Source organism: Macaca mulatta, chromosome 3, assembly GCF_049350105.2.
Source record: "Macaca mulatta isolate MMU2019108-1 chromosome 3, T2T-MMU8v2.0, whole genome shotgun sequence".
Classification (NCBI taxonomy): domain Eukaryota; kingdom Metazoa; phylum Chordata; class Mammalia; order Primates; family Cercopithecidae; genus Macaca; species Macaca mulatta.
Window position 1 is genome coordinate 36,407,647 of NC_133408.1, and position 27,059 is coordinate 36,434,705.

A 27,059-nucleotide genomic window follows, 5' to 3' on the forward strand; every position below is an offset into this window, starting at 1 on the left:
CTATCAGCTTGGTCCTCTTCCTGTACCACTGCATAAACCTAAGTCACCATCACCTCCATGGGGACCACAGCAGCACCTGCAGCCCCTCTCTGGGTGCAAACCTGGTAGGTGCTAGCATTTTGCACATCTCTGACCACATGCATGGCCATGGCAGTGGGAGGGACAATTATTTCAAGCATTATGCAGAGAAGGAAATGGAAGTCCCAGGTCATGCAGTGGTTGAGTAACGGTCTCAGCATCCAGTCCTGGGTTCCCACCACCTCCCTCTTACCTGACACTGCATGAAAGAATGCAGCCAAGAAAGACAGGGATGGGGGTGGGGAGGAGTGAGCTCATGGTGAATCAGGAGGGCTCCTCAGTCCATTCTCTTGGTCGTTTCTATCTTATCTTATCTTATCTTATCTTATCTTATCTTATCTTATCTTATCTTATCTGTACAGACAGGGTCTCATCTTATTACCCAGGCTGGTCTAGAACTCCTGAGTGCAAATGATCCTCCTGCCTTGGCCTTCCAAAGTGCTGGAATCACAGGTGTGAGCCACCATGCCTGGTCCTCTTGGATTTGCTTTCCTTTTATTTTTTTTGAGACAGATCTCACTCTGTTGCCCAGGCTGGAGTGCAGTGGCACGATCTTGGCTCACTGCAAGCTTCACTTCCTGGGTTCAAGTGATTCTCCTGCCTCAGCCTCCCAAGTAGCTGGGATTACAGATGCCTGCCACCACACCTGGATAATTTTTGTATTTTCAGTAGAGACAGGGTTTCATCATGTTGGTCAGGCTGGTCCTGAACTCCTGACCTCAGGTGATCCGCCTGCCTCGGCCTCCCAAAGTGTTGGGATTACAGGTGTGAGCCACTGTGCCTGGCCCCTCTTGGATTTTCATATCATCTACAGGGTTAATTGAATTTTCAATTCACAGACCTTGTTTTGTTTGCTTTTCATATCCTGTTGATGATGCTTATATGGATCCCAGGGCTAGAGGTCATCAGGATCTCCCAGTAGCAGCCTGGCCAGCATAGTGAGACCCCCATCTCTACAAAAAAAAAAAAAAAAAAAAAAAGAAATTAGCAAGGCATGATGGTGCGCACCTGTAGTCGCAGCTACTCAGGAGGCTGAGGCAGGAGGACTGCTTAAGCCCAGGAGGCTGAGGCTGCAGTAAGCCATGATGGCACCACTGCACACTCCAGCTTAGATGACAGAGCAAGACGTTGTCTCTTAAAAAGACAAAAAAAAAAAAAAAAAAAAAAAAAAAAAAAAAAAAAGAATCTCCCAGAACTTCATAGCTGCTACTATTAGTAGCAGCTGATGTTTCCTGGCTGATCACTTGCCTAAGCCACAGTTACTTCTATTTTTCCTCTGCTGCAACCCTGGTTATGAAACCAGAAATAATTGTAGCTGGTAGAGACACTGAAATACCTCAAAGTAAAATCCAGAGGCTGGGCCAGGCTGTGGTCAGCCCGGGGGAGACCACAGCCATTGCAGAGGGGCCCAGGGTCCCTGAAGGTGGGTGGCAGCCAACGGAGCTGCTGGGGGGGGGGCGGGGGATGGGCAGCCAGCTTGAAGGAGCCTGGAGCCCAGAAGAGGAAGAGATGAAAACCATCACAGAGAGGTGCCTCCAGGGCCGAGCTGAGGCCCTGGCCAAGGAAGTCACAAGACTGTAGCGTGGCTCCATCTTTGGGGCCTACAATTTGGATTCAGGTCCTGGCTCTGTCACTTACACGGCTCTGTGTCTCTGGCTAGTTGGTTACCTTCTCTGGTCCCCTGCTTCCTTATCTGTAAACGAGGAGATAAGGTACAGCCACTGCAGGGTGGGTAAGCAAAAGGTATCTGCATGTTGCTGATGTAACAGGCGAAGTTGACATAAGGTAAAAGTAACCATTTTAAAGTGAACAATTCAGGAGCATTTAGGACACATTCACAATGTTGCTGATGTAAGAGGTGAAGCTGAAGTAACACAACAGTAACCATTTTAAAATGAACAATTCAAGGGTATTTAGTGTATTCAAAATGTTGCTGATGTAACAGGTGAAATTGACATAACACAAAAGTAACCATTTTATTTATTTATTTATTTATTTATTTATTTATTATTTTTGAGACAGAGTCTCACTCTGTCACCCAGGCTGGGGTGCAGTGGCATGATCTCCACCTCCAGCCTCCACCTCTCAGGTTTTTGTTTGTTTCTCTGTTTTGAGATGGAGTCTTACTTTGCTGCCCAGGCTAAAGCAACCTTCAACTCCTAAGTTCAAGCGATTCTCCTGCCTCAGCCTCCCGAGTACCTGGGATTACAGGTGCCCGACACCACACACAGCTAATTTTTTGTATTTTTAGTAAAGACGGGGTTTCATCATGTGTTGGCCAGGTTGATCTCGAACTCCTGACCTCGTGATCTGCCCGCCTCAGCCTCCTAAAGCACTGGGATTACAGGTGTGAGCCACCAAGCTCAGCTGACCTCTCAGGTTTAAGTGATTCTCCCACCTCGGCCTCCCGAGTAGCTGGGATTGCAGGCGCCCGCCACCACACCTGGCTAATTTTTGTATTTTAATTTTTTTTTTTTTTTTTTGAGACGGAGTCTCTCGCTCTGTAGCCCAGGCTGGAGTGCAGTGGCCAGATCTCAGCTCACTGCAAGCTCCGCCTCCTGGGTTCACGCCATTCTCCGGCCTCAGCCTCCCGAGTAGCTGGGACTACAGGCGCCCGCCACCTCGCCCGGCTATTTTTTTTGTATTTCTTAGTAGAGACGGGGTTTCACCATGTTAGCCAGGATGGTCTCGATCTCCTGACCTCGTGATCCGCCCATCTCGGCCTCCCAAAGTGCTGGGATTACAGGCTTGAGCCACCGCGCCCGGCCTGTATTTTAATTTTTAGTAGAGACAGGTTTCACCATGTTGGCCAGGCTGGTCTTGAACTCCTGACCTCGGGTGATACCCACCCGCCTTGGCCTCCTGGAAGTGCTGGGATTACAGGCATGAGCCACCGCGCCCGGCCTGGCTTTTGTTTTGAAAGTGGGAGAGGCCTGATACTGTTTAAATCTAAAGGTAAGAGGCTGGGTCATGCCTGTAATTCCAGCATTTTGGGAAGCCGAGGCAGGAAGATTGCTTGAGCCCAGGAGTTGCAGACCAGCCTGGGCAACATGGCAAGATGCCATCTCTACAAAAAATACAAAAATTAGCCTGGTGGATGGCGTATGCCTGTAGCCCCAGCTGAGGTGGGAGAATCACTTAAGTCCAGGAGATCGAGGCTGCAGTGAGCCATGATCACGCCACTGCACTTCAGCCTGGGCGACAGAGTGAGATCCTGTCTCAAAACAAACAAACAGACACTAAAGGGAAGGATCCAGTGGAGAGGAGACAGAGGTTGAATGTGTAAGACAGAGAAGAAAAACTGATAGTGAGAAATTTTTTTCTTTTTTGAGACAGAGTTTCGCTCTTTTTGCCTAGGCTGCAGTGCAATGGCGCGATCTCGGCTCACTGAAACCTCTGCCTCCCAGGTTCATGCGATTCTCCTGTCTAAGCCTCCCAAGTAGCTGGGATTATAGGCATATGCCACCACGCCCAGCTAATTTTGTATTTTTACTAGAGACGGGGTTTCACCATGTTGGCCAGGCTGGTCTTGAACTCCTGACCTCAAGTGATCCACCTGCTTTGGCCTCCCAAAGTGCTGGGATTATAGGCATGAGCCACCACGCACGACCGATAGTGAGAAATTTCTAAGCTGAGACAGGCATCATAGGGAGACATTGCCAGTGGCTGTCATCTTATTTACGTACATGCAATTACATATATGTATGTATACAACATACATATTATACATGCATAGTTATATATGTATGTGTATAATATATAAACATATATACTACATACATACACATAGTAGGTAACATGTATGCATTACACATACATATAAACATATTATCCACTGTGAATGTGTATATAATATACACATATATTTTGTGGTGGTGGTTTGTTGCTTTTTCCCCCCACTAGAATATACGCCCCAGGAGGGCAGGGGCCTTGCCCATCTCCCTCACTTCCGGTGAGTGGGGACTCCTTTGTGATTGGCTGCATCACAAAGTGGATGCAGTGAAAGAGTGAAGTGAAAGTGCAGTGAAAGAGTGGAAGAGTGAAGAGACGACCTTGGTTGGAAGGCTGCCTCGGGAGTCCATCAGAAGGGGCCGCCTAAAAATATCATGGATTGAAAAAGTTCTGGGGGCGGATGGTGGTGATGTGAATGTGCTTAATGCCACTGAAGGGTGTGATTAAAAATGGTTAAGATGGTAAATTTTATGTTATATATATTTTACCATATTAAAAAAAAAAAATCACTGGGCCTGGTGCAGTGGCTCACGCCTGTAATCCCAGAGCTTTGGGAGGCTGAGGCAGGAGGATTGCTTGAGTCCAGGGGTTCAAGACCACCCTGGGCAACATAGTGAGACCCCCTCGTTTCTATTAAAAATTAAAAATTAGCCAGGTGTGGTGGCACCTGTCTGTAGTTCCAGCTACTCGGGAGGCTGAGGTGGGAGGATGGCTTGAACTCAGGAGGCTGAGGCTGCAGTGAGCTGTAACTGCACCACTGCACCCCAGCCTGGGCGACACAGCGAGATCCTGTCTCTAAACAAATAAACACACACAAAACTACACTGATGCCAAGAACAATTACTGCATGCTCACTATGCATTAGGCATCTTGCTAAGCTCTTTACCCGTGTCATCTCATTTGTCTCACATACTCCCCGCAAGGCAGGGTCACTAACCTATTGTATTTTACGGATTGGCGACAACCTCAGAGAGGTTAAGTCACTTGCCCAAGGTCACACAGCGAGTTTCAAGCCCCAGCTGGTGAGCATCACGATCCTTTGCCAATGAGCCGATGCTCGAGAAAGGGTCGGGTAGACAACAGGCACTGCATAAAGGCTGGTTAACGGGACCGTGTTTGGCTGCGGCGTGAAGCTCCGGGCTTGGACGGCGAGACTGCTACGCGCCCCCGAGCCGCCGCGCGCCCTCCCTGCCGGGGCGGAGTCAACGCCGCGGATTGGCTGCTGAGGAAGGGGGCGTGGCTCGTGGCGGCCGGTGGGCGGGGTCGATCTCTGGCGGTAAATACGGCGCCACATGGCACTGGCTCGCGAGGGCGGGGGCGGGCTGGCGGGGCGCAGGCGCGCTGAGGGCGGGCGCCCCTCGGCCTCCGTGGCCCCTCCGGCGGCCGCGACGTCTCGCGAGAAGACGAGCGGTAGGCGGGGCTCGGGCGAGGGGGGCGGGGCCGGCGAGGGCGGCCTCTGGAGGGTCCCCTAGTCGCGGGGCGACGGCGGCGGCTGCGGGCGCGAGGTGAGGGGCGCGAGATGAGGGGCGCGGCGGGCGGCGGGCGGCGGGCTTGGGGCGCGGCCTCCCTCCCTCTCGGCCTGTGCGGGGCTGCCGGGGCCCGGGCGGTGGTCCCGGGCCGCGCTGAGGGGCGCGGGTCGGCTCTCCTTAGCCCGGCCTGGCGGGCGCGTCTTGGGCCCGGGTTCGAGTCCCCGCGCTGGCGCGCTGTGTGACCTTGGTCCTGCGCGCGCCCTCTCTGAGCCCTGCTCCTCGCCCTCGGCCAGGGCGACCCCAGCCCTGGGGCCCTGATCAGCGCGTTCTGCGGCCCCTCGGGGTCTGGATGAGAAATCTGTGGTTCTGATTCAGCGAGGGCAGAGGCTGCAGCGGCCCCGCCGGCCCCCAGTAGTCTCCCTGCCCGGCATCAGCCTCTGCCGCCCGGCAGGGACAGGACCGCCTCCCGGGCGTGGAATTCCAGGATCCTCAGCCCCCGAGGGTCCCCCCCCCGTGCCTGCTGTCACCTGAACGGGGCTCCCCGGACCCCCAGACCCCCTCCTGTGCCTGCTGTCGCCTGAACGGGGCTCCCCGGCCCGGCCGACCGCAGCCCTGGAGCCTGCAGACGCCAGCAGCACCGGCAGGTCGCTCAGGGTATCCCTTAAATGACCTCTTACTCCAGAAGCCGCAGCCCTGCCTCTCTGCGAGAGGAAACCGTGCATTTAGTCCGGGAACAGTGGGACTTAGACCTCCTCTGCGGGCTCCCGGCCACCGAGACACCGCCGGCAAAACCTTGGCTCGGGTAGAGGCTCCGTCTGGCAGGCAGCACAACAAGCCGTAGTGTTTCCAGCATTATTAAATTATTTAGTTCATAATCGGGGCTGTGGGGACTCGGAAACCTGGGGGTGAATAGAAATGTGGGTTGCAGGCGCAGTGCTGGACGCAGTACATCTTCCAGGACACCAGGTCCTACGGTGCTGCTCCTGGCTGTGGGTGGCTGGGGACAGCTGGGCGGGTTCCCTTCCTACCCCCACGCGGGGACACAGGTTAGCCCCTCACCGTGAGCATCTGGGGTTGGGAGTCAGGACTGGTGTCTGAGTGAGGACGGAGAGAAAACAGGGGTAACGAGGACATTGCTACACGAAAGTGCAACGCTTGAGATCTGAAGGAGCACCTGCCTGGAATGGCATAGAAGTTTTATTTCCCTGCAAAGGAGTTTATGGGACTTTGGGCTGATGCTTTGGGGCCAGCGGTAACTGTCTGCTGCCACTTAGCAGACTCCAGCTTTTTTATCAAACCTCCAATTGAGTGCAAGATGCCAAGCTGGGGTAGATGGCGATAATAGTGTGGGCCTGCCGGGCGCGGTGGCTCACGCCTGTAATCCCAGCACTTTGGGAGGCCGAGGCGGGCGGATCACAAGGTCAGGAGATCGAGACCACGGTGAAACCCCGTCTCTACTAAAAATACAAAAAATTAGCCGGGCGCGGTTGTGGGCGCCTGTAGTCCCAGCTACTCGGGAGGCTGAGGCAGGAGAATGGCGTGAACCCGGGAGGCGGAGCTTGCAGTGAGCCGAGATCGCGCCACTGCACTCCAGCCTGGGCGACAGAGCGAGACTCCGTCTCAAAAAAAAAAAAAAAAAAAAAAAATATATATATATATATATATATAGTGTGGGCCTTGCCCTGGGAGCTCACGGCCAGCCTGGCTACGACAGTGTGGGGTTGGGGCTGTGGTGCAGGCCTTAACAGAATGTGGAGACATTTTCTGACGTTTTCCACAGTGGAGAGGACCTATGAATTGGGCCTTTGGAGGCAAAAGGCATGCGGAGATATGGAAGTGAAAGCGATGTTTGGGGGAGATGGTGGGTCGCTGTGTTCTTGGTGAAGTGGGGTTTGAGGATTGGGTTGGAAGCTAAGACTGGAAGGCCGGGCGAGGTGGCTCGTGCCTGGAGGTACAAGACTGGAGGCACTTTGGCGAGCACTTTGGGAGGCTGAGGCAGGTGAATCACCTGAGGTCAGGAGTCTGAGACCAGCCTGGCCAACATGGTGAAACCCCCTCTCCACTAAAAATACAAAATTTAGCTGGGTGTGGTGGTGCACACCTGAAGTCCCAGCTGCTTGGGAGGCTGAGTCAAGAGCATCGCTTGAACCCAGAGGCAGAAGTTGCAGTGAGCTGACATTGGACCACTGCACTCCAGCCTGGGCAAAAGAGTGAAAAAAAGACTGTAAAGATGGATTTCTGATTGTGCAGGGGCCTGAATGCTGTGCCAGGGAATTTAAGCTTTTATCCCTTTGGTGGTGGTTTGGGTGTGATGCGATTAGATGTGTTTCAGAAAAGTGATCCTGGTGAGAATATGAGAGGTGGGTTTTGCATCTGGGCAGTGGAGCTGAGTTGAGTAAGTTTGTGGGGCGTGGGTGTGGGACAGTGAGAGAGTGGGGGCGGGCATGGAGCTGAAAGATGGGGGTGGCGCTTTGTGAGATGTGGTGACCTGTAGCAGCAAGGGCAGCCGGGACCTCTAGCCTGCGATGAGGAGCGCTGGGGCTGGGTGGGGGAGGAAGAGCCAAACACACGTAGGCTTTAGACCTGCAGGGTTGGCAGTATTAGTGGCCATCCTGGAGATGTGACCTTGTAGAGAAGAGACAGCCTATACAAGGAGGGAATCCCCAGGAACCCCAGTGGGAAGGGATCGAGAGTTGAAGAGAGGCCTGTTGGTTGGCTGACCTTGGGCTTGCAGTTCCTTGACTACGCACAGTCATTGAGGCTGGTGGGTGATTCTCTTCTAGAGTGGGTCTGGGCCTGAAGGAGCCATCGGTGGGAAAAGATGGGTTATTGATGATACTGAAACACATGCGGTTTGTCGTTTAAAAAAAACCTTACATCTTGAGTTTCAATTCTTGAATTGTCTTTCTCTTTAGAGAGTAGCTGTTAGTTTCATACCTACTTAGTGGGTCTGTGGCTGCCAGCAGGGCTGTAGGCCCACAGATGTGCCTGGAGATAATTGACTCTCCAACTTATTACTTCCTGCTGTTAACCAAGGTGGTGGTTTCTGTAACTGTTTAGACACTTTAAAGATATTTCAGAGAAGAATGGGAAACAGGTACAGTTGAGTACGGGGTAGGGGCACAGTTGAGTACGGGGTGGGGGCGCGGTGCTGTACAGGGCACAGGAGGAGGAAGCGAACAGGGCCCCTTTGGCTCCCAGAACATGACCAGCTGGGGCTTTTCCCTCTGGACAGGAGGATGGATGTGTCTTTGAGGAATCTGAGTGGCCCAAGAGAAAAGACTAAAATTAATGACATCAGGAGGTCCCCAGTCAGCAGGCCCAGCTGGATCCCTTGCTAACCAATTAATAACCCCCTCCCAGTGTTCAAGGCATCAAGCTTCAAAAATCCCCATCCCTTAAATATGAGCAGATAACCAAGGGCATCTGAAGAAAACCTCTGCTACACGAGATTGAGACCGGAATACACACTGGGAAACAAGAGAGCGTACAGGAAGGAGCCTTAGAAAGCAGGCTGTCATTAATGTCCACACGGAGGTAAGAGAAAATATCGCAAACGTGAGGCAAGAACAGGAAGCTCTAAAAAAAAGCCACCAAAAGGAGCATTCAAAGATCCACAAAGAGAACTCTCGTATATCTATTTAAAAAAGCAGAAATAAGAAAATCAGTTAGTGGGTGAAAGATCAAGTTGAGGAACTCCCTCAGAAAGTAGAACAGAAAAGCAAGGAGGTGGCACATGAGAGAAAAAAGAAACGGAAGGGATCAGATCAGGAAGTCGGCAGCTGAATAGTAACAGTTTCAAAGCTGAGGTGAGAGGATCGCTTGAGGCCAGGAGTTCAAGACCAGCCTGGGCAACATAGCAAGACCCCATCTCTACAACAAAATTTAAAAATTAGCCAGGTGTGGTGGTGTGCACCTGTAGTCCCAGCTACTTGGGAGGCTGAGGTGGGAGGATCACTTGAACCCAGGAGTTTGAGGCTGCAGTGAGCTGTGATCATGCCACTGCGATCCAGCCTGGATGACAGAGCAAGACCCCGTCTCTAAAAAATAAAATACTTTTTAAAAAGTTTCCGCAAGAAAACAATAGGGAAAACAGGATGAAATTCACAAAATAATTTCCTAAAACCCAAAGTTTCTGGGTTAAAGAGGCTGGGTGTGGTAGCTCATGCCTGTAATCCCAGCAATTTGGGAGGTAGGAGTATCACTGAGGTCAGGAGTTCGAGACCAGCCTGACCATCATGATGAAACCCCATCTCTACTAAAAATACAAAAATTAGCCAAGCATGATGGTGGGTGCCTGTAATCCCATACTTAGGAGGCTGAGGCAGGAGAATTGCTTGAACCCAGGAGGCAGAGGTTGCAGTGAGCCCAGATCGTGCCACTGTACTCCAGCCTGGGCAATAGAATGAGACTCTGTCTCAAAAATAAAATAAAATGAAATAAAATAAAATAAAATAAAATAAAAGCCTGGGCAGCAAACTTGGATAGTAAGAGAGGCTGAGTTTCAGATAAACACTAGTGAGAGCTTTTGAGGGGAAGGATTTATTTGAAAGCGTGTCTGCGGCTGTTGACCCCAGAATTTGGATAGTGAGACTTTGGAGGCCAGGTGCTGTGGCTCACGCCTGTAATCCCAGCACTTTGGGTGGCCGAGGTGGACAGATCACTTGAGGCCAAGAGTTTGGGACCAGTCTGGCCAACGTAGTGAAACCCCGTCTCTACTGCAAATACAAAAATTAGCCAGGCGTGGTGGCGGGTGCCTGTAATCCCAGTTACTCAGGAGGCTGAGACAGGAGAATTGCTTGAACCTGGGAGGTGCAGGTTGCAGTGAGCCGAGATCATGCCATTGCACTACAACCTGGGCAACGAGAGCGAGACTCCGTCTCAAAAAAAAAAAAAAAAAGATACTTGCGTTCCCACTCCAGGACATACTGTTGTGAAATCTCAGAACAAGAGAAAAAGTAAAAACAAATCACAAATAGGTCATCACAGGTCAAGAGGCAGAAGGTTAGAACATGTGGAAAAAGGCAGAAGAACGAACTACAATTAAAATGAAAAGAAGCAGAAGGGCCTGGGCTTTTTCGAAGCAGCACTGGATGGCAGGAGACGGGAGGGCCTTGCCTGAGAAATTCTGAAGGATGCGTTTTCAGCCTGGAAGTCTACACTCAGGCAAGGGAGGTAGGGTAAAGACACCTTCAGACTCGCTCCCAGATTTGTTCCTCATGCTTTCAGGAGACAATTGGCAGATGTAGTCTCCCCAGACGAGGCAGTAAGTCTAGACTGAGACTGGCTGGTGGGAACAGGATTTCCTCCAGGTTAGAGGTGAAAAGAACCTGCTGAAGGGAGATCCCAGCCAGGTGCTGGCGAGGAGAGCAGCTGTGTCCTGACCCCAGCTCGTCAGAGACTCCTTGAAGAGATTCTTTGGGAGAAGATGAAATTAGCAGGACACCTGACGTGCTGGAACATCTGGAGAGGAGTTGAAACAGTTGGCAGAGTTGGGGGTGGGATTAGTGATAAGTACTAAACAAAGCAAATGAAAACACAAGACTGTTATTAGTTCCAGGGAAAATAAACCATCGTGTGGGGAAAAGAAAAATAATTATGGTGTACTACAAGGCGCAGCTGTGAATAGCCTCTCCGCAATGATAATAATTTATGTAAACACTGACTGCTACTCTAATTGAAATTATGATGCGCCTGGGCAGAGAAGGTGTGGGGAGCGCATTTTCCCCTGTTGCCTCAGGAAGTCAGTCGCTAATGCCCCAAGTTGAACAACCAAGGTTCACTCTGAAGGCAGACGTTAAAAGAATTAGCTAAAAAGAATTATGGAGAGGGTAGGGTGCAGTGGTTCCCACTTGTAATCCCAGCACTTCAGGAGGCCGAGACACGAGGATCGCTTGAGTCCAGGAGTTCGAGACCAGCCTGGGCAACATGGTGAAACCCTGTCTCTACTGAAAATACAAAAATTAGCCAGACGTAGTGGCCTGTGTCTGTAGTCTCAGCTCCTTGGGAGGCTGAGGTGGGAGGATCACTTCACTTGAGCCCGGGAGGCGGAGATTGCAGTGAGCAGAGATCGAGCCATTGCAGTCCACTCTAGCCTGGGTGCTAGAGCAAGACCCTGTCTCAAAAAAAAAAAAAGAAGAAGAATCCTGGAGAAGGGCGGAGGTGAGAAAGGGAAGCAGAGACAGAGACTGCTGAGTTTCCTAATAAACTTCACCTCACGGAGTGATTTCACTCTTTCATCGATATGTATGTGTAGCATTGAACTGACACAAATGGGAACGATCTCAGATGGACTTTCTGCTCTGGCAGAATGGGGGCCCTCGCCTGCCTCTGTGCATCGGCCTGGTAAGAGGGAGGGTTTCCTTGCTGGTTTCCTCTTGGTTATTGTCATTGTTCTCCGTATCCTGTCTCCTCATTGTGGTCGTTTATCAGAGATTCTGAGCGCTTTCTTTTTTTGTTTGTTTTCTTTGAGGCAGAGTCTCGCTCTGTCACCCAGGCTGGAGTGCAGTGATATGATCTCGTTGCAGCCTCTGCTTCCTGGGTTCAAGTAATTATGATTACAGGCGTGAGCCGCCACGCCTGGCCAAGCGCTTTCTTTCATCATTTTGTAAGGGGGTTTTAAAATATACCCACCAGGAGAGAGAATATGTTATAGGCCATTCTTCACCTGTCCCCACTTTTCAGAAATGAGGCAATCAGAATCTGTCACATTTGTCTGGTTTTTGTTAGAACAACACTTCTTTCTTGAGCAAGTACTGAGTGCCAAATGCTACTGTACGCCTTGAGAATACCCACTGTGAGACAGGATGAGGACCTCCCTTTTAAGATTTCAGGACGGGAAGACAATGAGCAGATTAACCAGCCAATCTGAGCTATTTGAGGCTGGGCACGGTGGCTCATGCCTGTAATCCTGACACTTTGGGAGGCTGAGGCAGGAGGATCACTTGAGCCCAGCAGTTCAGGGATTCTGCGATTGTGCCCCTGCACTCCAGCCTGGGTGACACAGCGAGACACTACTCTAAAACTAATAAATACACGATGTGAGGTAGGGATGGGATAAATGCTGCTATGAAGAAAACCAGGGTATGGGGCTGCGAAGTGCAGGGTAGAGGCGAGACACTACTCTAAAACTAATAAATACACGATGTGAGGTAGGGATGGGATAAATGCTGCTAGGAAGAAAACCAGGGTATGGGGCTGGGGAGTGCAGGGTAGAGGTGAGATACTACTCTAAAACTAATAAATACATGATGTGAGGTAGGGATGGGATAAATGCTGCTAGGAAGAAAACCAGGGTATGGGGCTGGGGAGTGCAGGGTAGAGGTGAGACACTACTCTAAAAATAATAAATACATGATTTCAGGTAGGGATGAGATAAATGCTGCTATGAAGAAAACCAGGGTATGGAACTGGGGAGTGCAGGGTAGAGGCCAGGACCTACTTTCTCAGGGTGGTTAGGGAAGGCCTTGCTGAGGAGGTGAATGTCGAGCAGAGATCTGAAGGAAGTGTGGGACTGCCCTGGGATTCCCCAGCTGAGGGACGGTGATGCAGAGGCCCAGCAGCAGGAGCCTGCTGGATGCGGTGAATGAACGGCAAGGAGACTGTTGAGGCTGGAGAGGGTCGCCAAGGGGTACTGTGACAGGAGAGGAGATCAGTGGAGTCCCCATCACGGGCCATTGGAATAACTCGAGATAGGAAGCCACTGGACTCCAGTGATCAGAGATGACGTGATCCGACTTTTAACAGAATAACCAGGGCTTTGGGGTTGAAAATGGATTCTGTGGGCCTGAGAGCAGAAGCAGGGAGACCGGTTTGGAGGCTGTTGCAATAACGCAGGTGAGAGCTGATGGTGATTGGGGCAGGGTGGGGTGTAGGTGGGGCAGAGGGGACTTGACAGGTTAGAGCCTGGATACTTGTTAACTTTATTTATTTTTAAATTTTGAGACGAGATCTCACTCTGTCACCCAGGCTGGAGGGCTGGAGTACAGTGGTGTGATCATAGTTCACTGCAGCCTTAGCCTCCTGGGCTCAAGAGATCCTCTGACCTCAGCCTCCTGAGTAGCTGGGACTACAGGTGTACACTACCATACCTGGCTAATTTTTAAATTTTTATACAGACAGCTTCTTGCTGTGTTGCGCAATCTGATCTTGAACTCTTGGTCTCAAACAATTATCCTGCCTTGGCCACCTAAAGCGTTGGGATTACAGGTGTCAGCCACTGCACCTGGCCTGAGCCTGGATATATTTTGCATGTAAAGCCCTAAGCAGGTTCTTATGATCATAGTGAGATTTATTATCATTTTCTTCTGAAAAAATTTCTTTGAGTTGACTTAACTCTGTTTTGGTTTGGTTTTTTTTTTTTTTTTTTTTTTGAGATGGCGTCTCGCTCTGTTGCCCAGTCTGGAGTGCAGTGGGGCAATCTTGACTCACTGCAACTTCCACCTCCTGGGTTCAAGCAATTCTGTCTGCCTCAGTCTCTCAAGTTGCTGGGATGATAGGCACCAGCCGCCACACCCAGCTAGTTTTTGTATTTTGTAGAGACGGGGTTTTGCCATGTTGGCCAGGCTGGTCTCCTGACCTCAGGTGATCCACCCAGCTTGACTTCCCAAAGTGCTGGGATTACAGGAGTGAACCACTGCGCCTGGCCAAGAATTGACTTAACTCTTTTTTTGTTTTTTTTTTTTTTTTTGAGACGGAGTCTGGCTCTGTCGCCCAGGCTGGAGTGCAGTGGCCGGATCTCAGCTCACTGCAAGCTCCGCTTCCCGGGTTTATGCCATTCTCCTGCCTCAGCCTCCCGAGTAGCTGGGACTACAGGCGCCCGCCACGTCACCCAGCTAGTTTTTTGTATTTTTTTTAGTAGAGATGGGGTTTCACTGTGTTAGCCAGGATGGTCTCGATCTCCTGACCTCGTGATCCGCCCATCTCGGCCTCCCAAAGTGCTGGGATTACAGGCTTGAGCCACCGCGCCCAGCCGACTTAACTCTTAAGTCAGTTGAGTCAAATGAGTTATCATTTGTATTCTAGAGTCAAATATCATGCAACAAATACTTGAACCTTATGAGGAATACAGAAGGTACATGAGATATGATCCCTGTCTTCTAAGAACTTGAAACCCAGTTTGGGAATATTGGACTGGTATACGTGCGTGGATTTCCTGTCTACTTGGGAAGTGCTGACGTAGCTGATGGCCTCTGTGCCCTAGGACCAGCTCTGCTGGGAAGTTACTTTACTTCAAAGGCTAAGTTTGGGCTCGATTTTCATTCAGGTTTCCTGGGATATAAATTAACATTCCGTTCTCATCAATGTGACCATTTATTACATATTTTTATTTGGATATACCGTCAGATGTAGTTAACTGAACACAAATGAAGTAATTTTATAAGCAAATAAACCATAAATTTCACGTGGTTCCTGGAGGTACCACGTGAAAATGTGTCTTCCGATGGGGGTTTTAGTGAAGCACCACTGTGTGTAAGTTCCAGGCAGCCCAGGACATGCAGAGAGCAAATATTGACCCCAGTAACAGAAACTTTCCACATTTGTGTTGACTCCAGCGATGGGAACTGCAGTGAATTATTTGCCTTATATAACATCTGTAAAGCTGGATGAGAAGTAGGTAGTTTCTGGTCTTCGTGCCAGTAGCATAAATAAATAAACTTGAAACGTTCTTGGACTTCTTAATGAAGGTCATGTCACTCGATTTAGTGCTCTAGAGCTTGGTTATTTGGACACGAAGAAGTTACTTCCCTCAGCAATAAAGGAAATAGAAATTTGACTGTCTAGTGAAACCTACCAATTCTGCATAAACATACACCGTAGAGGCCAGCAGAGCAGAGTGGCAAGGAAGGGGGGCTCTCCAACAACAGCGTGAGTTCCCATGCCTGCTCTGAACACTGCTAGCTCTTGTAGACTTGTGCAACCTATGAGGTTGACAGTAGGGGGTAAGGCAAGATTGGTAAGATTTGCTGTAAACCACCAGAAGGCTATTAATGGAAGTAGAGTTTGGAGCCCTCGGGAGAGTATTATGATGCGGCTATGAGTTCGTTCATAGTTTGAGTTTGCTAGGCAAAATAGTGTGGATGAAGTGAGTCCATGGGCGATTATAAGGATAATTGCGCCAGTGAAGCTTCAGGGGGTTTGAATGAGGGAAGCTATAATGACTAAGGCTGTATGACTTACGGAGGAGTATGCCATGAGTGATTTTAGGTCTGTTTGTCGTAGGCAGGCTGAGCTTGTTATAATCATGCCTCATAAGAATAGTATGAGGAATGGGTAGGCTATGTATTCTGTTAATTTTTTGTCCCCATTTCATCCCAGTTCATGTGAGGATTAAACAAAGTAATATGTGCAAAGCCCTTAGAACATCACTTTTGACAACATGTTAGCTATTGGTATTGTTATTTAAAAATCAATTTGCACATAGACAGTTTTTTTGTTTTTTTGTTTTTTTGTGTGTGTTTTTTTTTTTTTTTTTTTTTTTTTTTTTTTTACTATTGATAACTGGCTCTTGGTAGAAAGCATGAGTAATAATAAAAATAACACATATTTGTGTAACAAATATTTGAGGGCCTGATGAAGACAGAGCTAAGTAAGGCCAGGGGCAGAGTCTAAAGAAAGTGCTTTACTATTTTATGGAACACTTAGCTGTATTTTCTTGTTTTTGTACTCTCAGTAGCTCTGGTTAGCAGAAAGGCCTAGTTTGTTCTTCTTTTGTAGATGGACTGACAGTCAGACATAAAAATGACTTGGCCCAGGCCACTCAGCAGAGGCCGGACTTGGTCCCGGTATCCCTTCCCTCTTCCTCCCCGTCCGTCCGTGTCTGCGCGGAGCTCTGCACTGGTGTTTTCTTCTGTATTGTGGAAATTGGTGAGAGCCAGACCGTTGCATTCCTATTAGAGAGAGAAGTGTTAGCCTCTGGAGATCAGCTTCATAAAGCCACAAACATTTTCTTTTTAACTTTAAATCAGATGTATTGAGGTATGATTTACATGCAATAAAACATACCCATTTTAAGTATGCAGTTTGAGGAACGTGGCCAAACATGTGCACCTTATACCTACCTCTGCAATCAAACAGTAGAGCATTTCCGTTGCCCCGAGTTTCCTGGTACTCCTTTGCAGTCTATGATTTTCATCAGAATTTTGGCCTCTTTTAAGCATCATATAAATGGAACTATTGAACATGCAGTCTTCTACGTCTGGCTCCTTTTTCAGCGTGCGACCTGTGGCATTCACCCATGAATCAGCCATTCACCCTTTGCACACTCACTTGCTGATGGACATTGGGGTTGTTTTCAGGTTTTAGCTTTTTTTTTTTTTTTTTTTTTTTTTTTTGAGACAGTCTTGCTCTTGTCACCCAGGCTGGAGTGCAATGGTGCGATATTGGCTCACTGCAACCTCTACCTCCTGGGTTCAAGTGATTCTCCTGCCTCAGCCTCCTGAGTAGCTGGGATCACAGGCACCTGCCACCACACCCAGCTAATTTTTGTATTTTTAGTAGAGATGGGGTTTCACTATGTTGGCCAGGCTGGTCTCGAACTCCTGACCTCAGGTGATCCACCCACCTCAGCCTCCCAAAGTGCTGGGATTACAGGCGTGAGCCACCGAGCCCGGCCAAGTATCTCATATTAATTTGCATTTCTTTGATGACCGGTGATGTTGAGCACTTTCCTGTGTGCTATCTGACTATCTGTACTTCTTTTGTGAAATGTCTGCTCAATTTTTTTGCTCATTTTTTAGTTGGGTTTATTGTATTTTCAGTTGTAAGAGTTCTTTATGTATTCTGGATATAGGCACTTTGTTAGATTTACATATTGGGAATATTTTCTTCCAGCCTATGGTCTGTCTTTTACTTTCTTTTTTTCTTTTTCTTTTTTTTTTTTGCCTCTCTGAGATGGAGTTTTGGTCTTGCCACCCAGGCTGGAGGCGTGATCTTGGTTCACTGCAACCTCCACCTCCTGGGTTCAAGCGATTCTCTTGCCTGAGCCTCCCGAGTAGCTGGGATTACAGGCACCTGCCACCACGCCCGGCTAATTTTGTAATTTTAGTGGAGACGGGGTTTCGCCATGTTGGCCAGGCTGGTCTTGAACTCCTGACGTCAGGTGATCCACCCTTCTCGGCCTCCCAAAGTGCTAGGATTACAGGTGTGAGCCACCGTGCCTGGCTTTGACTCTCTTTAATGGTAAAATTTGAAGATCCTAAGTTTTAAATTTTGATGAAGTCCAGTTTACCACATTTTTCTCTCATAATTCGTGCTTTTGGTATCCCAACAAATCTTTGACTTCTCCAAAGTCATGGAGATTTTTTCCTGTTTTCCTCTGAACGTTTTAGTTTTAGTGTTTATATGTAAGGCCGTGATCCATTGTGAGTTAATTTTTGTGTGAGGCGTAGGGTTGAGGTTCATTCTTTTTCATACAGATATCCAGTTGTTTCAGCACCATTTGTTGAAAAGACTGTTTATTCCTTATTGAATTACTTTGCCACCTTTTGAAAATAGCCACATACATGTGGATCTCTTTCGGGACTTTATGCCGTCTCATTTATCTCTATAGACATACTTCAGAGATGTTGCAGGTTCAGTTCCGGACCACCACAATCAAGTGAATACCACAGTAAAGCGAGTCAACAAAGTTTTTGCATTTCCCGGTACATATAAAAATTATGTTTGGCCGGGTGCGGTGGCTCACGCCTCACTCCCTGCACTTTTGGGAGGCCAAGGAGGGTGGATCACCTGAGGTCAGGAGTTCAAGACCAGCCCGGCCAACATGATGAAACCCCCATCTCTACTAAAAATACAAAAAATTAGCCAGGCATAGTGGTGGGCACCTGTAATCCCAGCTACTCAGGAGGCTGAGGCAGGAGAATCACTTGAACCCCGGAGGCGGAGGTTGCAGTGAGCCACAATCGTGCCACTGCATCCCAACCCGGATGACAAGAGCGAAACTCCACCTCAAAAAAAAAAAAAAAGTTATGTTTACACTGTACCGTAGTCTGTTAAGTGTGCAGTAGCATTATGTCTAAGAAACAATGTACATACCTTAATTTTAAAATACTGCTAAAAAATGCTAACAATTATCTGAGCCTTTAGCGAGTGGCAGTCGTTTTGCTGGTGGAGGATCCTATCTTGATGTTGATAGCTGCTGATTGATCAGGGTGGTGGTTGCTGAAGGCTGGAGTGGCTGTGGCAATTTCTTAAGACAGCAATGAAGTGTGCTGCATTTATTGACTCTTACAAAAGGTTTTCCTGTAGCACATGATGCTGTCTGATAATATTTAATCTTCTCAAACCTTGCCACTGCGTTTTCATCTGAGTCTATGGAATATTCTAAGTCTTTTATGGTCATCTCAGCAGAGTTCACAGCGTCTTTTCTCAGAGTAGATTCCTTCTCAAGAAACTGCTTCTTTTTGTCTTCGTAAGAAGCAACTCTTCATCCATTCAGCTTTGAACATGAGATGGCAATGATTCAGCCACATCTTCAGGCTCCACTTCTAATTCTACTTGTCTTGCTATTTCCACCACATCTGCTGTTACTTCCTGCACTGGAGTCTTGAACTCCTCAGAGTCATCCATGAGGACTGGAATCAACTTCTTCAAACTCCTATTAATGTTGCTATTTTGATCTCCTCCTGCGAATCCCGAATGTTCTTAAAGACATTAGAATGGTGAATCCTTTCCAGGTTTTCAGTTTACCTTGCCCAGATCCTGCAGAGGAATCGCTATGGATGGCAGCTTTAGCCTTACAAAATGTATTCCTTTAGTAATAAGACCTGAAAGTCAAAATTACTCCTTGATCCATGGGCTGCAGAATGGATGTTGTGTTAGCTGGTGTGGAAACAGAAACAGATCTCAGTCGATTTCTAGGTGTATTTTGCCAAGGTTAAGAAAGAAACAAGTCATCGTAGGATATGCTTTTTCCATAGAGAGTTTTGGGAACTTCAGCATTTAAAGAGGAAGAAGTAGGCAGGAGGGGAAGAGGGGAAAAAAAGGAGGTGGTGTAGGCACTGAGGCCAGTGGTCACATTTTTGTGAGGCCTTGAGTACCATTCAGTGAATCTACATTTTACACGTGAAAAGAAGGGAGTGGGGCAGAGTCACATACGCCTTCTTCTCTGCACAGTAAATCTGCATTTTGCATGCGATAAATAAGCGTGTAAATTACTTTATCTGGGAAAGAAAAGAAGGTAGTGTTTTTGTTTTGTTTTGTTTTGTTTTTGCATGACTTGGTTGCTAAGCATAACTTTCCCTTTAGCTTGGTGAATTTGGGGTCCTGAGATTTTATTTTCCTTTTGCAATGTGTATACAAAGAGATTGATGATAAGGAATTGGCTCACACGATTACGGAGGCTGAGAAATTCAGACCCTGGAGAGCCAATGGTATAACTCCAGTCTGAGATGGAGTCCAAAGGCGGAAGACCAGTGTCCCAGCTCAAAGACAGGCAGGCAGAGACAGTTGATTTTCTTACTCTACCTTTTTTTTTTTTTTTTTTTTTGAAGCAGATTCTCCTGCCTCAGCCTCCTGAGTAGCTGGGATTACAGGCATGTGTCACCATGTCTAATTTTTTTTTTTTTTTTTTTTTTGGTGATGGAGTCTCGCAGTGTTGCCCAGGCTGGAGTACACTGGTGCGATCTTAGCTCACTGCAACCTCGACCTCCCAGGTTCAAGCTATTCTCCTGCCTCAGCCTCCTGTGTAGCTGGGATTACAGGCATGTGCCACCAGGCCCAGCTAATTTTTGTATTTTTAGTAGAGATGGGGTTTCACTATGTTGGCCAGGCTGGTCTCGAACTCCTGACCTCAACTGATCCGCCTGCCTTGGCCTCCCAAAGTGCTGGGATTATAGGCATGAGCCACGACGCCTGGCCTTATTCCACCTTTCTGTTGTACATGGGTCTTCAGTGGACTGGTTGAGGCCCTCTCATACTGGAAGGGCATCTGATATCTCAGTCCACCCATTTGGATGTTACTCTCCTCCAGAAACACGCCCACAGACACACTCAGAGTATGCTTAACCAAATATCTGGGTACCCCCTGGTCCAGTCCAGTTGACACGTAAAATTAGCCATGTATTACGTGACCTTTTTGTATGATAATGTCAGTTCTGCTGTAAAAATGTGGAAAATGCCCTTCTGGGGCACTTAATACAGGTCTGGCCACGTGGCAGCATCTTCCAGAGCAAGGATGGCCGTGGTCGTGTCAGGGTGACACACGGCTGAATACCAGCAAGCTAAGGCCACAGCTGTCTGCTGCCAGCTGCCTTTTCTTTCCCCAGTGTTTTGCCCACAGTTAGCAAGAAGGGCGTGATTGGACCAGTGGCCTTGTGTGGGCAGCCGGCATGGGCTTGCTCCCTGGGACTGCAGAGTCTGCCCCTGGCTTCACGCCCTGCATGTTGTGTGTGAGCAGAGAAACATTTAACAGCCCCACCCGGAGCTAAGACGCAGCTCTGTCAGCCTAACCGCAGTGTTTGCCTTTAAACCTAACCTAATAATTTTCAGTGCCATTTATGAGGGCATCTGACACAGCCCCTGCGGAAAAGCACCCCCAACCCCTGCAGTTTCCTGGCAGACGATGCTTCTCGGTGAAACGTGGCTCTGTGGGTTCCCCTGCTGGAGGCAGGAGCCCACAGTTGGTGTGCGGCAGGCGAGTTATACGTCTGTTCATCTGAGATGCCTCTGCGTGCTCTGCTTCAAATCACGGGGGGCTTTTTGTGGAAAGAGTGGGAGATTTGCATTTGGAAATCATGTCCTATTTCTTTTTAATGAAAAATTACTTTATGGGTTCAGTGTTGCCCGTGATGTGTTTTGGAAACAGGTGGGATCGTGACCACAGTGCTCAGCCCAGTGGTTCTATCAGACTATTCCCTGAATGCTTCTCTCGTGCCCAGAAGGTAGCAAGAGTCACGTGGGCTTCAGACCGGAGCCGCGTCAGTCACCCGGCCAGACATTCCGGTATGTCCAAGCTGTTGTTCTGTGGTTTTGTTTTTTGAGATGCGGTCTCACCCTGCCACCCAGGCTGGAGTACGGTGGCACAATCATAGCTTATTGCAGCCTTGACCTCCTGGGTTCAAGCCATGTTCCCACTTAAGCCTCCAGAGTAGCTGGGACCACAGGTGTGTGCCATCATGCCCAGCTAATTTTAAAAATTATTTGTAGAGATGAGGTCTCACTGTGTGGACCAGGCTGGTCTTGAGCCCCTTGGCTCAAGCAGTCCCCCTGCCTTGGCTTCCCAAAGTGCTGAGATCACAGGCATGAACCACCATGTCTGGTTGTCCAAACCACCTTTTAAAGTTAAAGCTTGGCTGGACGCAGTGGCTCATGCCTTTATTCCCATCACTTTGGGAGGCCGAGGCAGGTGGATCACTTGAGCCCAGGAGTTCAAGACCATCCTGGTCAATATGATGAAACCCCATCTCTACTAAAAATACAAAAATTAGCCAAGCATGGTGGTGCACACCTGTAACCCCAGCTTCTCAGGAGGCTGAAGTGGGAGGATCACTTGAGTGGGGAGGTTGCAGTGAGCCAAGATCACACCACTGCACTCCAGTCTGAATGACAGAGTGAAACCCTGTCTCAAAAAAAAAAAAAAAAAAAAAAAAAAATGGCCGGGCATAGTGGCTCACGCCTGTAATCCCAGCACTTTGAGAGGCCAAGGTGGGTGGATCCCCTGAGGTCAGGAGTCCAAGACCAGCCTGGCCAACATGGTGAAACCCGTCTCTACTAAGAATACAAAAATTAGCCAGGTGTGGTGGTGGGCGCCTGTAATCCTAGCTTCTCGGGAGGCTGAGGCAGGAGAATCACTTGAACCCAGGAAGCGGAAGTTACAGTGAGCCGAGATCATCTCTGCACTCCAGCCTGGGCAACAAGAGCAAAACTCCGTCTCAAAAAAAATTTTTTTTAAATACAAAAATTACCATTGTAACCATTTTTAAGCATGCAGTTTGGTGGTGTTAAGCACATTCACGTTGCTCTGCAGCAATCATCACCATCCATCCCCAGAACTCTTCATCTTGCAGAACTAAAACTCTGTACGCATTGAACACAAGCTTCCCATCCCCCCTCCCCTGCCCCCACAACTACCATTCTACTTTCTGTCTCTAGGAATTTAACTGCCCTGGAAACCTCATATAAGTGGAATCTTGAAATATTGGTCCTTTTGTTTCTGGCTTATTTCACTGAGCATAATGTCTTCAGGGTTCATCCATGTTGTAGCATATGTCAGAATTTCCTTTCTTTGGAAGGCTGAGTAATATTCCACTACGTGGGTTGACCACAGTTTGCTTGTCTGTTCATCTGTTCACGAACACTTGGGTTCCTTCCACCTTTTGGCTATTGTGAATGATGCTGCTGTGGACATGGGGGTGAAGCATCTCTTCAAGACCCTGTAAGTTGGGTCCTGTGGCTCATGCCTGTCATCCCAGCACTTTGGGGGGCCAAGGTGGGAGGATCACTTGAGGCCAGGAATTCAAGACCACCCTGGGCAACATAGCAAGATGCTATCTCTACAAAAAATTAGCTGGGCATGGTGGCAACCACCTATAGTCTCAGCGACTCAGGGGGCTGCTTGAGCCCAGGAGTTCAAGGCTGCAGTGAGGTTTGATGGCACCACTGCACCCCAGCCTGGACAACACAGTGAGACCCTGTCTCAGGAAAAGAACAACAACCTTGCTTTCAGTTATTTTGGGTATGTACACAGAAGTGGAAATGCTGTATCATATGGTAATTTTATTTTGTTAATAGTTTTTAAGACAGAGTCTCACTCTGTCGCCAAGGCTGGAGTGCAATGGTACAATCTCAGCTCAGTGAAACCTCCGCCTCCTGGGTTCAAGCAATTCTGCCTCAGCCTCCTTGAGTAGCTGGGATTACAGGCGTGAGTCATCACACCCGGCCCCTCATATGGTAATTTGATATTATAATTCTGTGTTAATTTTTTTTTTTGAGACGGGGTCTCACTCTGTTCCCCAGGCTGGAGTGCAGTAGTGCCATCACAGCTCACTGCAACCTCCACCTCCTGGGCTCAAGCGATCCTCTTACCTCAGCCTCCTGACTAGCTGGGACTATAAGTGCACACCACCATGTCCCGCTAATTCTTTTTCTTTTTCTTTTTTTTTTTTTTTACATTTTTTTGTAGAGAAGCATCTTAGTGTGTTTCCCAGGCTGGGGTGCAGTGGCAACATCATAGCTCACTGCAGCCTCAAACTCTTGGACTCAAGCAATCCTCTCACCTCAGCCTCCTAAGTAGCTCAGGCTACAGGCACACACTATCATGCCTGGCTAATTTTTTGGTTTTTTTTTTTTTACTTTTTTTTTTCTTTTGAGATGGAGTCTCGCTCTGTTGCCCAGGCTGGAGTGCAATGGCGCAATCTTGGCTCACTGCAACCTCCACCCGCCAGGTTCAAATAATCCTTCCATCTCAGCCTGTCAAGAAGCTGGGATTACAAGTGTGCACCACCACACCAGGCTAATTTTTATATTTATAGTGGAGACGGGTTTTGCCATGTTGGCCAGGCTGGTCTCAAACTCCTGACCTCAAGTGATCTGCCCACCTCGGCCTCCCAAAGTGCGAGGATTACAGGCATAAGCCACTGCACCCAGCCTTTTTAAACATTTTTTATAGAGATAGGGTCTTGCTATGTTGCCCAGGCTGGTCTTAAACTCCTGGGCAGTTCTTCCTGCTCAGTCTCCCAAAGTGCTGGGATTACAGGCATGAGCCACCATACCTGGCCCAAAAATATATTATTAATATATAGTTATAATCCTAAAATATTTTCCTTGTAATTAAACTGAAGTCTTATTAAGTTATCAATAAAAAGTCATAGTTTTTTTTTTTTTTTTTTTTTGAGATGAAGTCTGGCTCTGTGGCCCAGGCTGGAGTGCAGTGGCGCGATCTCTGCTCACTGCAAGCTCCGCCTCCCGGGTTCACGCCATTCTCCTGCCTCAGCCTCCCGAGTAGCTGGGACTACAGGCACCTGCCACTGCGCCCGGCTAATTTTTTGTATTTTTTTAGTAGAGACGTGTTAGCCAGGATGGTCTCGATCTCCTGACCTTGTGATCCGCCCGCCTCGGCCTCCCAAAGTGCTGGGATTACAGGCATGAGCCACTGCGCCCGGCCAGTCATAGGTTTTATAAAATGATGTAGTCGCTGGCATCGGTTGTGTGTATGTAATGCTTCTTGGCTGAAAAATAAGCAGAAGTGGTTAGGCTGGCTCAGTAACGCCCTTATCTAGTTCTTACGTACAGAATTCGTGGATGGCGGCAGCATCCCTGGCCTCTGGCGTCTGCCTGTGTCAGCGATGTGACTGAGCGTCCTGAAGCTTCACTCTCCTCGTTAGTCTTCATCTTAATTGGCAACTTCCCTCTCAAATTGTTTGACATGTTAACTTTTCCCCTTTGCTACTTTCTCTTTCTTTCTTTTCTTTTCTCTTTTCTTTTCTTTTCTTTCTTTCTTTCTTTTCTTTCTTTCTTTTCTATCTTTTAGATGGAATTTCTCTCTTGTCGCCCAGGCTGGAGTGCAATGGCACGATCTCGGCTCACTGCACCCTCCGCCTCCCTTGTTCAAGTGATTCTTCTGCCTCAGCCTCCTGAGTAGCTGGGATTACAGGCATGCGCCACCACGCCCAGCTAATTTTGTATTTTTAGTAGAGACGGTTTCACCATGTTGGTTAGGCTGGTCTCAAACTCCCGACCTCAGGTGATCCACCTGCCTCAGCCTCCCAAAGTGCTGGGATTACAAGCGTGAGCCACTGCCCCCGGCCTCTTTTTTTTAGATGGAGTGTTGCTCCGTCACCAGGCTGGAGTACAGTGGTGTGATCTCGGCTCACTGCATCCTCCGACTCCCGGGTTCAGGTGATTCTCCTGCGTACAGAGAGGCTGAGGCCTCTCCTGTAGCTGGGACCACAGGCACGCGCCACCACACCCAGCTAATTTTTGTATTTTTAGTAGAGATGGGGTTTCACCATGTTGGCCAGGCTGGTCTCGATCTCTTGACTTTGTGATCCGCCTGCCTTGGCTTCCCAAAGTGCTGGGATTACAGGCGAGAGCCACAGTGTGCGGCCCCACTTTGCTACTTTCTTAGCCTTCAGAAAACCTTTTTTTTTTTTTTTTTTTAATGTGGTTTCATTCACTGTCATCTCAAGAAACTGTTGACTGTTACACATCCTTGAGAGGGGTGGTCCTGAAAACTTGGACAGCACAGGTACTTAGGATCTAGTTTTAAAAATAGGCTGCAGGGGCCGGGCGTGGTGGCTCAAGCCTGTAATCCCAGCACTTTGGGAGGCCGAGATGGGCAGATCACAAGGTCAGGAGATCGAGACCATCCTGGCTAACACGGTGAAACCCCGTCTCTACTAAAAAATACAAAAAACTAGCCGGGCGAGGTGGCGGGCGCCTGTAGTCCCAGCTACTCGGGAGGCTGAGGCAGGAGAATGGCGTGAACCCAGGAGGCGGAGCTTGCAGTGAGCTGAGATCTGGCCACTGCACTCCAGCCTGGGCGACAGAGCGAGACTCTGTCTCAAAAAAAAAAAAAAAAAAAAAAGGCTGCAGTGGTTCATGCCTGTCATTCCAGCACTTTGGGAGGCCGAGGCACTTGGATCGCTCGAGGCCAGGAGTTCGAGACCAGCCTGGCCAACATGGAGAAAGCCCCTCTCTACTAAAAATATAAAAATTAGCCGGGCATGATGCGTGCCTGTGGTTCCAACTATTTGGGAGGCTGAGGCCTGAGAATCCCTTGAACCTGGGAGGTACAGGCTGTACTGAGCCAAGATCTCACCACTGCAGTCCAGCCTGGGCGACAGAACAAGACTCCGTCTCAAAAAAAATAAAAAACAAAAAGTAAAAAAATAGGCTGTAACGTCGTGTGGTTCTAACCGTTCAGAGGGTACTGAAAGCTGGTACAGGCCTGCTTGTTCTCGTCCCACTCACACCCTGAACACACCGGGAGGGCAGGCGGGGAATGCGGCGGGGGCCATGGAGAGACAGCAGCAGGCCCTCTGATCCTCGTGTTTTCGTGATTTCTGTAGCGGATCATTACCTGTCTCAGGTTTGACACATGTATTAGCTGTGCGTGACGCTGGTGCACTGCAGGCTGCAGGGCGGGAGGAGGCGTGATCTGCCCCTCCAGGTTGGAGTCTGCTGGATGCTGGGCTTCTCTGCCTTCATCGGGTCCAGGAAGCACTGGGTGAAGGGGGCAGTAGGCAGAGGGCGTCCTTTTCTCTGTCTGAGAATCATGCCAGCCCCTTTCATGTGGAAGCCCACCACCCTCTGTGCACCGACCTTTTCACTATGACTTACCTTATTACTCTTGCCATTGAAAACATGAATTAAGAAGCCAGGCGCGGCGGCTCATGCCAGAAGCAGAGGCAGGTAAATCACGTGAGCCCAGGAGTTCAAAACCAGCCTGGGCAACATGGCAAGACACCGTCTCTACCCAAAATACAAAAATTAGCTGGGCAAGGTGGCACACGCCTATGGTCCCAGCTACTTGGGGAACTGAGGTTCCTGGGAGGTCAAGGCTGCAGTGAGCCAAGATTGCAGCACTGCTCTCCAGCCCGGGCAACAGCGCAAGACTGTATTTCAAAATTAATTGATTAACAAAGGCTGGGCACAATGGCTCACGCCTGTAATCCTGACACTTTGGAAGGCTGTGGTGGGAAGATCACCTGATCCCAGGAGTTCAAGAGCAGCCTGGGCAACATAGGGAGATCCTGTCTCTACAAAAGAATTTTTAAAATGAGCCAGGTGTGGTGGTGTGCACCCATGGCCCCAGCTTCTTGGGACAAGCCAGGAAGTTGG

The 27,059-nt window shown here is 48.9% G+C and overlaps 1 protein-coding gene across 2 annotated transcripts in view; it reads left to right on the top strand.

The window, feature by feature from the left end:
- The first annotated feature begins 5,280 nt into the window (after positions 1–5,280).
- Positions 5,281–27,059, top strand: part of CHST12 (carbohydrate sulfotransferase 12) — a 31,868-nt gene continuing 10,089 nt past the window's right edge. Inside the window, exons 1-2 of one of the 2 annotated variants that reach the window (XM_028845503.2) lie at positions 5,281–5,315; positions 21,085–21,221. The gene's annotated coding sequence lies outside the window, so the exon portion shown is untranslated. The remainder of the gene's footprint in view (positions 5,316–21,084; positions 21,222–27,059) is intronic. The other variant, XM_028845502.2, reaches the window with a different exon arrangement.